Raw genomic sequence first — 12,042 nt, 5'->3', positions numbered from 1 at the left:
GATTATACAAGTCTGACTGCAGGATTCAGGCTCAGATAAATAATATTTACAGAAGAAAATCGCATATGCTAAGCACATACATTTTTAGTAACAAGTGGGTGAGAAGCATTTGGAACCAGAAGAGTACAAAGTCTATTTTCTTCTAATGGTATTACTGATCCATTCACTTCTTTCCTGTCCTTTTCCTGCTCAGGAAAGCAAGATCAGGAAAAACAAAGCAGGATAAGTCCTGCCATACTCATCTTCCTGGAGGTTTCATGCAGTGTGAAGCTACTATTTTTTTTTCTTTTTTTTTTTTTCTGACCACTGGACATATTCCATTTTCAACTGACAGAGAAAAATGTTTTCATCTCTGTCTAGTGGTACCTACTGGTGGTGTTTAGTTCCAAGATGGGAAGATTTTTTGCAAGTTGCTATCTTATCTGAGAAATTAATTAAACTATTTCAGATGGATTTTTTTCTTTTTTCTTTTTGTATAATAATACTTCAATCCCCTTTCACTGTAAACTTCATTGTGATCAAAATTTTCACATCTGATATGAAAAATATTTGTTTTTCCTACTTGCACAGAGTTAAAACTAAACATAGGTGGTTTCTGAAGTAACATGTTTCAAAGTGGAAAACTGAAATGATACATCTTAAAAATGGTTCAAACTTTTTTTTTTTTTGTCATTTTCTGGCTGAAATTTCAATATATATGAATTCACAAATATTTTTTGTTGGCAGAAAAAAGGCAAACCATTTTATGAGATGAAATCATCATCAACATTTATGTAATGTAATCAACGGAGATGTAATTATGTAATGTAATCAATGGAGAGTTACACAAATAAGTAATTTTATTGTTTTTGCAGGGTTTGTGCATGTGTGTGTGTGGGTTGGCCAAATGAAAACAGCAAAAGTAAATTAGTATGTTAAAACTGCACTTACTCATTCTCAATATGCTTCACCTGACCTGTTAAAAATGAACACATTTTAATTTGAACAATTTTTCTATGTGCTTGATGTTATCCACATATATAATATTGCTGTACATATTTATAATGAGTCTCATCACATTTCTTAGCCTTTGGATAATGAGATATTTATCAGTACTAACATTTAAAATAACATTATCAGTATTAGAGTTAACAACATTGAAAATAATAGAGTAGTTGAAACTTCAAGAACATCTTTGTTCTACAATGACATTGTGTGGTGCATTTGATTATAATTGTAATAGAAAATTGTTTCATTAGCATGGGTTTGCTAGCATCTGAACTCTCATTAAAGTGCTCTGCACAAGAAAGTTGCATGTGTCTGAGGTGTCAATTTGTTTTATCCTAACCTGATGCTGTAATTCTCATAACAAATCCGATACAAAATGTGCCTGAAACACTGTGGAGGCTTACAGATAAAGCAGACCCAAAATGTCCTCCAAACCTAGTCTAGATGTCACCAAAAGCTTATCAAACCTCTTTCTTCATAAGATATGGATATTAAACAATTAAAATAATAATAATAATAATCATCATAAAAATCTCCTAAAACCAGGAGGTTCCTATGTTTGGTACCAGAAATGAGAACAATATCATAATTTATGATTTTCTTCCCATGTCATTCTTGATTAAACTTCACATCCAAATCCCGTTTTAATCCTTTTATGGAATGTGCTCATTCTAATTGCACCCAACATCTACCCAGAGAAAATTCCAAATATTATTTGAACAAAAACTCAAGAAAATTGACAACTTTGAAAAGAATCGTGTGTTTTCCCCCATGAAGACCTACTCTATATGCTGCAGGTATTCTCTTTGATGGATGATGCCACAGGGAGAGTTTTGTTTAGCATAACATATTGCCTGTTAAAATAAATCTAAAAGAACACTGAGGTCATACTGATCTAGTCCCAGATGTCCCTATAGACATATGTAGGAACAGGTGGTTAACTCAACCTCCTGTCCAAAACAAGATCTGCAGGGATTTCTACTTATTCTTGACAGGTAGTCAGTTCTCAGAGCTTTCTGAATATGTTTGATGGAAATATTTACAGGATTTTAAGATGGAACTGGGTTCTTCAGGTGTAAACAAAGTCACCATCCACCTTTCAAAGATGGTTTACTTGGGACTTTGAAATTAATTTCCTTTCCATGAAGAAATGAAGTCCTGAGGACAGAGCTTGGGTTATTTAAGGCAAAAGCAGCACCGTTCAATCACATTGCATTGCAATGCATTTCTACCTTTTTCTGGAGACATCTGGGGCACTGCTGAAGTGGTTCTTATGCAACTGATTCGCTGCTTGAAAGTTTCTGCAAAGTTGCTGCCATTTGAGCGCTGTGTGATGTGGGTATCCATTCATTGTGAACAAAATGTGGGCAAAACCTCTCTTCTGTAGTGATATCAACCAGGGGACAGCAAATCCCTCCAGCTCAGTATGCAGTATGTCTCTTGCTGCTGTCCCATGCTGCAATCACACCCCGTTGTTTCATGCAGTCATTCACAGATACTATAGTTCTTCCTCAAACTTCAGCTGCTCCATTCATCAGAAATAGGGGCTGAGAGAGCAGACCAAGGTCTCTCACGATGTTTAATTCTGTGGAAACACAGCTGATACTATTGCTATGAAAGAAATCACTTGTCTTCGAGCTCTGATATGCTAGCTCATGTTATTGGCCCCAAAGGATGATGGAAAATAGAACCCACTGCTTTAGCTTCTTTGCTCCATGAAAAAATGTATGGTAACTGAGAGCTGTCCAGAATATTGTTCATGCAGAAGAATACAGCAACTGGGTCATAAAAATGTATAGCAACAAAGAATATTATTTTCACGCAGGATTAATATCTCTTTATCTTTGAGTCACAAAGAATTCCTATATCGATATGGCAGACCTATGAGTAATAATGGCAAGGCTGATTTTGTGGCATTGCTTAAAATTACCTCCATATTTCCGCCAGGATTATCTCCTTGTGCTGGTAAATGCAGGTGCAAATATGTCAGTTTAACTCAGTTTTAAGCATGACACGACAGAGACTGACCACATATTCCCTCATAGGCAGGTGTGGATACATCACAGCCTTTGGCTCTTTAAATCTTATATTCCCGTACAGAAATGTCTGTTCAAGCCTATTCTAAAACCACTAAAATTCAAAGCTGGTTTAAATGAGATTTTGCTTTGTTGGCTTCTGCATGATGATAATTCATTGTCCCTGTAAATGGTAAGTCTCTGTTAAACTACTTGAAACAGACCAAGCTTGTCTTTCCAGAAAAATAGATTTCTGAGCAATGGTTGTGATTTTTTGTAATTAAAGCCAAATTTCAAGAGAATTTCAGCATGTGGCTGCAGCAAACTTATGGAGCAGCAGATGAGTAATATGTGCATACAAAAATTCCCAAGAAATCCCCATTGCTTTAATAGATGAAAGTGATTCCCAGTGAGCACAATATATCCTAAAATCAGAAATAAATAAATAAATAAATAAATAAATAAATAAACATATTAATCAGTTTTCATGAATAAAGTGTGATAGACCTAGAGTGCTGTAACTGCTGATGTGCATGGCCTTAACATTAACCTTATTGACTTCAACCTAGAGAAGCTTAGCCCTTTTTTGAAAGGTAAAATACCATAGGTATATGATGTTGATGACCAGGACACACATATCTAAAACACTTCTACTGATGTTCAGTCCTTTCCAAAGGAGCAAAATCCAGCTAAATTGTTCTCTAGTAATAGAGTAAATTTTTGACATTTACAGTTTATTTTTCACTTGCACAAATAGTAATTCTGCCTTCATTTTCCTATTAATTTAATTGAGGAATTTCTAGGTGAGAACCACCATAGAATTTATCACATGTTTGTCTTTGGAGCACCTAGGGGAAGGGCCACCAGTTTCACTCAGTGTTTCTGTGTCTCTCTGGACTACAACATAAGATACAAGCTACCTGTTAGTAGCCCTGTTTCAGGAATTCATTTTATTTGTTTGTTTATGTTATATTTAGTGGGAAGAAACATTTTGATACAATAGTAATTGGTGCTGGAGCAGATTAAATGCTTGTGTCTTTATTATCAGAAGTCACTTCCAGAACTTCAGCTTTTGTCACCTGATCTGTCTAGGGATATTATAGATTAGATGTACTCTGCAGCTACCCATATTCTGTTATTCTATGTAAGTACAATTCGCCTTTTTATGATATTTGGTGTCACATTTATGTTTTCATCAAAACTATGGTCTAACAGAAAGATGATAATATAAACATGTCAAAATATATCATATGAAAAGATGTATGGTTGTTATTGTTGTGACTGAAAATATCTGGTTCTGCTCACATATTTCATATGAGAAATTTGATAATATGAAAAGTTGTAAAGTTATAGAATTAGAACAAAAGGTAAAATAATAAAACTGACAAGCTAACTACAACAACAGACAATGAAACGGATGTTGGTTTTCTGTTATCTCTGCTTATGGCATATCTGTTACTCTGTGGTTACAGGCTCAATAACTGCCGAGTGGAGGTCTGTGATTTTTGTTCTTCTGAGATGTGATTATTTTAGCATGGGAGTGCCTTTTGCTATCCAAATCCACTGGAATTTGGTGGAAGGAACCTGGTCTGTTTGTCCTTCTTGCTCTAAAGGTCTGAAATATTCCACCCTGCTCTTTGCTCTAGAGAGTGCTATGTTCACACCCTCATAGATCTGAGGCGTTTAGATATGCACTAATATTCACTGAGGCATGATGGTGTACGTTTCCCAATAAAATGATCTTACATCTCCCTGTTCAAGACATTCATGATCCTTTTTTTTTTTTTTTTTTTTTCAAAAGACGAGCAACCTTTGTGTTCATTTCATGTAGACTGGACAAAGTTAAGTGTTTCTGAAAATCAGATATGAACAATTTCAACTTGGAAAGTGAAAATGAATGTTCACTGTTAAAAAATTCATCTGATTACTTTGTACACAAATGGTTGAATATTTGCATTTTTTCAATTTCTTTTTCAACTTCTAGGACAAAAGCTGTGTGTATTAATTTAGAAGCTCCTCTGTGTATTATTACAGCACATAGATAACATAGTACATAGAGACAAACTTAACTCAAAATAAGTACTTATTGTATAAAATGTTATAGAAAATTACACCAGAACTCTCATACAATTAGCTAGCTGATATTATAAATTTAACCCATATTTTAAATGACTGCAATATATTAGAACAAGTCTTACGAGGAGCGGCTGAGGGAGCTGGGATTGTTCAGCCTGGAGAAGAGGAGGCTCAGGGGCGACCTTATCGTTCTCTACAGGTACCTTAAAGAAGGCTGTAGCAAGGTAGGGGTTGGTCTATTCTCCCACATGCCTGGTGACAGGACAAGGGGGAATGGGCTAAAGTTGCGCCAGGGGAGGTTTAGATTGGATATTAGGAGGAACTTCTTTACTGAAAGGGTTGTTAGGCATTGGAATGGGCTGCCCAGGGAAGTGGTTGAGTCACCATCCCTGGAGGTCTTTAAGAGATGTTTGGACGTTGAGCTTAGTGATATGGTTTAGTGGAGGACTTGTAAGTGTTAGGTCAGAAGTTGGACTGGGTGATCTTGGAGGTCTCTTCCAACCTTGATGATTCTGTGATTCTGTGTGATAAAATATTAAAGGAAAGTTTCAATTTAAGAAAATGAACCTGTAAAAGAAATGCAGTTCAGGGTAATACTAATGGCTGATTATTACTGGCTAGTTACTATGCGATTAGATTTCAAACTTTTTAATGTTTTACACAGCATCTCTGGAATAAAAAGCAAAATGCTTAAACAACAACAACAAAATGTATTTAATAATGTCCCAGTTTGATATTCTCTATATCATATATCCCCAACATATTGTTAATATTGATCAAGGGACTTTTTCATCACATGCTCATTGGGTTCTGAAATGAATTTGCCATTTAGAGGTCTCATAGTGAGCTGCATATTAACAGTACAAAGAAGGAGCTGCACATACGGCAGGGCCTTGGAAAACATAAAACAATACTCTTAGCTTTTATCTTTGGATGAAACAGTCTCCTTGATAGCAGATGACAGAGCAGGGAGCAGGGCTCATCGTTCCCCATAATGAACTTGCATTCTCCAGATGTGCCCTGCTGTTGGGAGCATCTGATTGCCTGAGATTTCCAAGCTTAGCAATCAGGCTACAGGAGGACAGGCTGCTTACAAAGCAGGCAGTTTGAAAAAGTGTGACAGTAGTAAAATTAAGTACATCACACATGCAATTCTGTATCATATAGTATCATGCCGGATACAAGCTATCAAATCCAGATAATGGTGTTTTGAATTTTCACTTATACCTCTCCTTGCTTGAACACTGATTTTTTTTTTTTCTTAATCAGCTTTTGAAAATGTCTTTAACTAGGATGTAAATATATTAAAACATTTTAGATGAAAATATAGGGTAAATAAAATGCTTAATGCCCACTAACCTCTTTAAAGAAACCTGAGTAACTCAATAGAAGAGCAGTTTTCCTGTATTAAAGCTGCTTTACCGGCTAACGTCTGTTGGGAGAGCAAATTTCTTTACCAAGCCACTCTCTAAAAGATTTCATTTAACTTTTATGTCTGAATTTATAAACCATTAAATTAAATTGAAAATTCGTGCACATAAAACTGCTCCCTGTAACTGTAAAACATTGCAGCTGTAAAATATTTATTATTAGATAATATTAATTTTTTGGTAAACTGCAGTTTCTTTGATTGTTTCAGGAGTACTTAACATCCTCACTTTGCTCTTAAAGATTCATTAAAGAGTCTTTAAAAAATAATTAAATTTTTTTTCGAGTGCCATAAATGTGATAAAAAAATCTGTCTTCATCGCTGATCTCTGGATGGCAAGCCTAGATTTTGAAATTTTTATCTGCAGCCAGAATCCACAAGATGGCATTATTGGACTGTGAGTGCCTCCTCAAATAATCCTGCTAATAGCAGTCTTGCTGCAGTTTGCAACTTTGTGAGCAGCTCTGAAGCGCAGTGTGCCCTGCTCATGGCTGTGGGTGCACTGTAAGCGCCTCTGAAGCGAGCAGCAGTGCTTTCAGACCAGCTCTGGTACCCTCAAAATTGGTAGCTGAAGTGATGCAGATTGCTCTAGCCAGTTTCTAGTGATATTCAGTAGATATTCTAATACAAGTGTGTTTTGAAACAAGCTGTTTAAGAGTATAGAGGCTGTTTAGTAGCATGGACACCTCTTAATGCCTTCTGCACATTTAATGCAAGCAAAAGCATCAAAGGTACTCCTATGCACCCAAATGCACTGTACATTGCTAGATGTAGATGCTACCCAGCCCTGTTCCTTCCACAATTTTAACCCCAACAATTGTTTTAAAAACAAGTAATCCTCTCAGAAAATCCTGAAATTGAAAGTACTGCGGGTTTTGCTTGTTTGTTTGTTTTTATGAGTGGCCTTTCCCTCTCTCCAGGTGGCTCAGAAGGAGTCCATACAGAGAGTTTTTTTGCAGACTTTCACCATCTACTGGTCCAGCTGTCTAGCTGTGCTTCTCAGGGGACATAAGAGAAGCAATATCTGATGCCACAGCCTGGAGGTGGACAGCCCCTCCTGTTGTCTTGTGGGAATAGCCAAAGAGTAGGCAGAAGAACCACTTCAGATATATAATAGGCTTCACAGATGAGAAATTTGGGAATTTTTATACTGCAGACTGCTCTGTCACTCAAATGGTTCTGTACTGGGTGCAACTCTGCAGCATTAGCAGGTTCATGGTTGCCCACAGTTGGATGCATAACACTTCAAATGATGCAATGATGCATCCTCATTTACTGGCTATAGAAAATAAATAAATAAATATAAAATTTATTTACATTCATTTAAGGAACACACTGTACCTGCCCATTACTGTTCAGGGCATCTAAACATGCAGAGGCTTGAGCTTGGTATGTGGAAATGACAAAATCCTACTATGAAGGATAAAAAGGAAATTATCTTGGAGAAACCTAACAAAACCAAGATGATTAAGTCTCTCTTTCTCGCATTGCATTTTATTTATATTTTGCAGTTGCTGAAGGTTTCTGAGGATTAAAATTAGGTGCTACCGCCTTTCCCTGAAGCATATGGAGATCATTATGACTTCTTTCTTACCAGGGATAGTTAGAATTAAGGTTGATAGGAACCAAAATGAAGAAACCCAGTTTGCTTTACAATGTTGCTCAAAAAAAGAGGACAAAAGCTAAGGTAGCCATGCAGAACTGCATTTGCTCAGGTCTTTCTCTGACCCTATGCTCATCTGCCATGTGTCTGGGCAGCTGAAGTCTTGGATTATTCCAGAAAATAGTGGTCTAGGCAGCCTGGCAGGAGCTGATGTTATCACGTAGCTACAGGAAATTGCCATCAGCCTGACCCCCCTCTGATGTGATTGCTTTGCAGGTTTCCTGGTTTCTCCTCCTTTCAAGTTTTGATCTACATTAGTCTTATTCCAAGGTGAGACTGTATTTCCTAAATTGTAACAATTTTTGTTATTGCATTTCTAAATTCCGTAAGTACTTTTACGTCTCAAGATTGCTTCTGTTACTATCATATTTTTCTCTGCTTTCCAGATTTGACATGGAAATTTTAAACAAAACAGGGATCTACTGCCAGTCTCCTTACCACTTTTGACCATAAATCAAAATATTGATATTTATAATTAACGCATATTTATGGCTATCCAGATAGTTTCTACCCTGTATGATTATGTTTATTGCAATTCCAATTGAAGTTAATTTTGGAGATAGTAAAGTTTTATGAGACATTACACAAATTGTTTTAATAAATCTATCCCACCTCTATTCATCACCTGCAATATTTTTTTTCATTACGCATGTATAAGAGAAATCACGTTGCACATTTCAGCTAGTACTTCTGGGAAAAAAAAGGCGCTTACCAGAATGCAATATTGCTGAATTATAGTGTTTCACAGACAGAGTTGATTGTGAAATGAATTTAGAACATTCTACAATAATTTTCCCTTAGTATCTCGTGCTTATTAAAGAAAGGGCTGAGTCAGAAACAGTAGTGGGAAGGTTAGACCTGATCCTCAAAACTGTGTATAAAGCTTGTACAGAAGGTAATCTAAACATGAAGAAAACCTACCCATGTAATTTTTCATTTTATCGTCTCTAATGCCAACAAAATGACAACACACCCACATAACACTATAGAAAGGTGACAGAAAAATTAAAGGTCTCATCCAGTCTTGTTACATAATGGGGAGTCTTTCAGTTGTTTTTAATAAGAGAGAGATCAGGTCTTGAGAATGTAAATAGTCAACTGTTATTTGTGTTAATTGCTTTTATTCTTAAAATGTCCCAGCAGGAGATCTTCTTCAGTCCAAACTGCCTGAGGAAACATTAAAATGTGTGTACATGAGGGGAGCTTATTCTCTTCTTTAACCATTTACTTATGATAACCTTGTGTTCATCTGCTAGTCTATTTTTTATATGTGAAGCTGTATTATTTGCAGAGTAATTAAATGGAGAATGTTTCTCTGCAGTAAACATGCATTATCAATATTGTCTTTTTATTTATTTTATACACTAAGAAGCATAAGATAAACTATTCTTGAAATAAAAACAAATTAAAAGAGAAATCTCTTCAGAGGGCAAGAATTTTCTAATTGACTATTCAGATTTGCAGGTTATCACAAAAAGGTTATTATTGAAAGTAATATAAATGTAAAAAAGGCTTTCAAAAATATTTACAGTATAAAAAATTCATCACAAAGCAAAGACTGATTGGAGTCCTTATTGTTTTGATGCACTCCTCTTAAAAATCTTAAGTTTTTAAGTCTTAAGTAGCAGAAAAAATGCTACTACTGAAAGTATTATAAATGTAAAAGTAATAAAAAGCCTTTCTAAAATTAATTAGAGTAAAAACAAACAAAAAAACAAACAAACAAAAACAAAAAAAATTGTATTGCAAACTGAGATTTGTATAAAAACAACATGGAAAGCATTTGTTCTTCTGAACCCAAACTATAATACCATTTTGTCTTACTCTGATGGAAGCAGAGCTGGGTCAGCTGGATGTTCATACCCCACTGCTGCTCCAAAGCATTTCAGGGCAATTCTTCCCCATGAGGCATCACTTCCCACTGTTAAAGTGTGGGAGGTTTCACTAGGCAAGGAGGAAGGGGGAAAAAAACAGTCGTCATTTTTTATTTTAGTTTTTTTATTTCAAAGCTTACTGACTTTGTCTTCAAAAAGTAAAACAAAAAAAAAAAAAAAATGGTGATAAGTGATGATTCTCGTAGGCTGTACCTGAAAGCCTCCCTGTTGCATGGCTCGTTTGCTGGGGCGGTGTTGCAGACTTGCTGAAATGGTGTGTCTGGAAAGGAGGGGCATGCTGTGTACATGCCCCAGTGCAGCTTCCAGATGGGGCTGGTGCCAAGCCTGGGGGGAACCTGTGCTTGTGCCATCCTGCAAGGGACTTTCCCTGGGGAGCCTTCAGCTCCCAGGGTGGCAGCCACAGCAGCACACGGACCCTGTGGGGCTGTGGTGCTTCTGGTTTACAAACCTTTCCTGCAATTCACCTCATCTCACAGAGCTGAACTCCCCCCACAGGAGGAGTTACCTTAATCGAGTTTGGTATTTTTTGCTTCTAATAATCTGCAGCCATTAGAGAGTATAAATTCTGGTATCATCTGTTCACAGTATGTAAATAGTGGAGCAGCTCCCGGGCCGTGGGCTCCTGGCACACCAGAGACCCTCTGGTGGCAGGTGTTATCTCATGCCAATGTATGAGTTTGCCCCAGAGGCTGGGTGCTCCTCTGTCTTGAGAAGTGACCATGGTTGGTCAGTCATGCAGCCCTCTCCCGTCCTTTCTGTCAGAGTTTTATCGAACTCCTGTCACTGCTATTCCTTCAAAACAAGGCTCAGGCTCATTAATGGGGCAGCTTGCTCAGCTCCTGCCCCAGACGTGATGCTTGTGGAGGAAATTGTGAGTTATCAACATGGTAGGTCTCATGAACATTTATTCCTTGTTAAAAATAGAAGTCATTAAAATGCTTTGCAATTATTCCAATTAAAACTTTTTTTTTTTTTTTCTCCCCAGTCAGGAACGCTTCTTGCCAATTGTCAGTATCATGCTTAGTTAAATAATCTGGGAGAATTTGTCACATTATTTACACTGGAATAAATTATGTTACTTTCACACTAATTTGCCTTATCAACTGTTGCTCTGATGTTGCACCAAGTTGCATAGCCTGGAGAATTGCATGCAGGTTTGGAGCTAGGATCTCTGGCTTTCCAAAACAGAGCCTGTCACTAAGATCACCCTGAAATGGTAAGGATTGATTGGTTTTCTCTGAGGCATCAGCTCATTACATGATGTTACAGTCTAATAGCTAGATGAAAACAGTCTGAGCTTTAACCCGGGGCTTTTGGGACCCTTAGTGCTCCCTGCTGCCTCTGGACCCTAACACTTGGCTCACTTTCAAAAGCTGCTCACACTGTTTCATTCAAAGTACTACTTCAGCTTCTTAATTTGTGAAATGGGACTAACAGCTGCACTGCCAAACTCGAAAGCTGGAATGATGAAAAGTGATACAGGATATTACCAGCTTGTTTTCAATATTCAATTCAAGATTATTTTCAATATTCTGAGTTTTTTTTTTTTTTAATGTATGTATGTATTTTTTTTTATTTGCTGTTCATACTTTTTATGCCATTAAAATATTAGAGAGAATTTTTTGTGTTTTCTGCTGTAGCTGTAAAGGCTAAAACCTTCTTTAAAAATAAAAAATTGAGACCGGATGTATTCACAATACTGTATTAGTAAAGTGCTGAAAAAAATCCAGCAATTATAAGAAGAAAGCCTGCAAAGATACCTGAGAAATAGCCTGCAAAAATAAAACTAATTATTATTTATACAGACATTAACAAGGTGCCAATCATGATAGTTTTAGTTTAGCTCCTAAATATTCTAAAGGACACATTTACTTAGAATATATATATGCTTACTTTAGTGTTTTTAATATTTCAGGCAGCCTATTATCAACTGAAAAATAATATTCTCCTGAGGGGTGAAGAGCCTGTTGTTGCAAA

The 12,042-nt window shown here is 36.5% G+C and overlaps 1 long non-coding RNA gene across 1 annotated transcript; it reads right to left on the bottom strand.

The window, feature by feature from the left end:
* Positions 1-5,121: 5,121 nt before the first annotated feature.
* LOC310892872 lies at positions 5,122-10,090 on the bottom strand. The gene is made up of 3 exons (XR_014578534.1): positions 9,995-10,090; positions 6,438-6,510; positions 5,122-5,598 (listed from the first exon to the last, which is right to left on the bottom strand). It is a non-coding gene; the product is annotated as an uncharacterized lncRNA (long non-coding RNA).
* Positions 10,091-12,042: the final 1,952 nt, after the last annotated feature.

The sequence above is a fragment of the Anser anser genome, assembly GCF_964211835.1.
Source record: "Anser anser genome assembly, chromosome: 1".
Taxonomy (NCBI): Eukaryota; Metazoa; Chordata; class Aves; order Anseriformes; family Anatidae; genus Anser; species Anser anser.
Note: the sequence above shows the minus strand (reverse complement) of the source record. Positions and strands in the feature narration are given on the sequence as shown.